Genomic DNA, 2,965 nt, shown 5'->3' on the forward strand with positions numbered 1-2,965 from the left:
TTAAAAAAGTGACCTTTGAATCAATAGGAAAAGTGTTTTTATCCTTTTTTCTTCCTGGAACAGAGGATCAGAACAACACAAACTATTCCTGCTGCTGCAACAAAGATGAGACCAACTGGATGGCGTTTTGTTCCTCCTGAGTAAAAACAGATGAACTGAGACGTTACTGGATGAAAAACACCACAGTATGTCCTGATTTTAATTGATGGAAGTAAAACATTTCTAACATGTGCCTCACCTGGCTCCTCCTCCACCTTCAGGAAGATGCTGGTTCTGAAGGTTTCTTCCTCATTGCTGAGCTCACAGGTGTAAATCCCGTCCTGCTGTGCAGATAAATCCTGCAGACTGAGATCGCCGGACTCTGAGATGTTCTTCACGTGACGTTTCCACTCCTCCGTCACCGTGGCTCTGCTCTGGNAAAAATGTTTTTGCAGATATAAATGTGTTTTCTGTGTTTTAATTTTCTAAATGTTCTCAGGAACAACAAAACCTGAATTGTGTGATTATTTCTCAGAGTGAGACGTGTTGGTGATTAAATGATCACAAAATAAGAGATCACAGAGTTATTACTCTAACTTTTAATCATATTTCAAAATCTCTTTATTTTCACTTCATTTCCAGTTTCATCCACACTTTGAAAGCAATAATCTGCTGTTAACATCTGAATAATAACGATACGATTATTATCAATTATTATTATTATCAATTATCAATCAGCTTCAGAAACAAATTCAGTTTTTGGTTTTTTACAATTTTCCGTATTAAAAAAAACTCAATAAGCTCATGGATTGGATAGTCCAATCTGTCCACTAGAGGGCAGCAGCCTCCGTCAACTTTCTTGTTCAGAAATCAATAACAGATTCAGACAAAACAAATATTATAGTCAAAGTGATTTTTTGTCTCTCGTTCAGAAAGTGAAACTCATGTTATGGCAGCAGATCCAGTATCTGTAATTCTTGAAGGACTCTCAGAAAAGTAAAGAATGCATTAAAAACCAAGAATTTTACTAAAAATCTGTATCAAGAAAAAAAACTCAAGTACCAAAAAATAAAGATCCAAAATTTGTTAAGTTACAATATTTTTTCCTTCTTTTCAGCAAAACCAAACAGCTCAGATCAATACAGAAACCCTGCAGAGGGTTTTTCTAAGATGCTAATTTAATATTTGGTAAGAAGAAAATGTCCTAAATGACCTCAGTGCCTCAGGGCTCAGTCCTGGGCCCCAGGTTGTTCCTTTACACATCAGATAAAGTTATCAATATCTTTAATAAAGGTTCGTATTACTCAACTATTCAGAAGAACAGAAGTTATCTGAGCCACTAAACTCTGTAGAAACATAGAGAACAGTAAAGTTTCATCAATTATCTGATGAAATTAACAATGTTTAAAAAAATATATAAAGCTAAAGTTGTTGCAAAATATTTTATTGGAGCAGGATAGAACAACAAAAACAACAACAACAATAAAAAACAAAAAACAAACAAATAGACATATAAGAAGAACAAGGAAATGCCTTTATTTAAAAAACCTCTGAAATATTTATATAAATGAAATAAATTCATATTCTGTTGCTTTTTATTCAGAATAGTTATAAAATGTTGAAGTTTATGGAAATATTTTGTGGTTCAGTAAATATGCAGACAGTAAAATGTCAATTCAAAAATTGGGAAAAACAAATTAAATACAGTTAAACTGTATTATTTTATCATGTCTTTATTCCAGACACATTAGAAAGTCCACAGTGAAATAATTAAACAAGATAATAACACATAATATTAACTGAATCATATATAAATGCTCCACAGTCTTGAGGTAAAGCTGATTGTAATCAGTGCAGTTTACTGAAAATTGCAGTTATATTAATGCAAGACACAGAAAATCTACACAAGTATTTATTACAGACGTCATTTCAGTCAAATGCTTGTTATTTAAACAGATTGGTTTCCTTTACAGTAAGCAAACTTTATTTATACACCTTTTAAAAGATCAGAGCTTTACAGAAATAAAAAATACAGATGATAAAATAAATAAATCAGCTACAACAGTAAAAAATGAATTAAAAGCCAAACTGAACAAATGCGTCTTCAAGCATCACTTTAAAACTGATCTGTTTAACGCAGCATGCTAAGGCTAATCTGCAGCTAAAAAATAAAAAATACTCGCAGACAGACAAAATTGACAAGGCAGCCATTAAAACAAGCCTGATATTGATAAATATTGATAAAAAATTAAAGAGTGACACAATTTGTCTGATGTAGCCTGAAGGAGGAATGCAGCGACCCATTAGCGGTTCATCATGTTTCCTATCTGTTGAAAGCTGAGAGCTTCATGGATCTAAATGTGAGCAGATGAAGGAGATGCTGCAGGAGTTACATCATGTCTGAAATATGTGAGTTACTTTTGATTTGCTCCCATTCTGAATGTGAAAACCAGGATGGAGGAAGTGCAGCTCAGTGTGCTGCTGTGTTGGACCAGGTGTGTTACCTGGAAGGATGAAGCTCTACGAGTGACACCACTTAGCTTTACTCACATTATGATGATGAAATTATCATTTACTATATAATCACTATAACCATCAGCTGAATTAAACAGTGGAGCGAGTCGTCAGTTTCCCCCTCAGGATCAAGCATCCTGCATGCCGAGGCCAGTGAAGCGTAAACTTATTTATTCACTTGTAGAGCATCAGCTGAGCAGATTCCAAATTATTTATGGAAATTTTGCCTATTTGTATGTTTTTTCATAGAGTTTTTCCTAAAATAACTGATAAAAAATGCAGGTTGGGAGGCTGAAATAGGAAGATTCAATGCTAATTTACATGCTAGCATGTAGCCTCCTCATAGCTGTAATCCTGTAGGGGACAGAAATATCTGCTTCATAAAAATCATAGACAGCTGGTTAAAAAAGTGACCTTTGAATCAATAGGAAAAGTGTTTTTATCCTTTTTTCTTCCTGGAACAGAGGATCAG

This window comes from Poecilia latipinna, unplaced genomic scaffold (genome assembly GCF_001443285.1).
Source record: "Poecilia latipinna isolate Pla-1442-1.1 unplaced genomic scaffold, P_latipinna-1.0 Scaffold5382, whole genome shotgun sequence".
Classification (NCBI taxonomy): domain Eukaryota; kingdom Metazoa; phylum Chordata; class Actinopteri; order Cyprinodontiformes; family Poeciliidae; genus Poecilia; species Poecilia latipinna.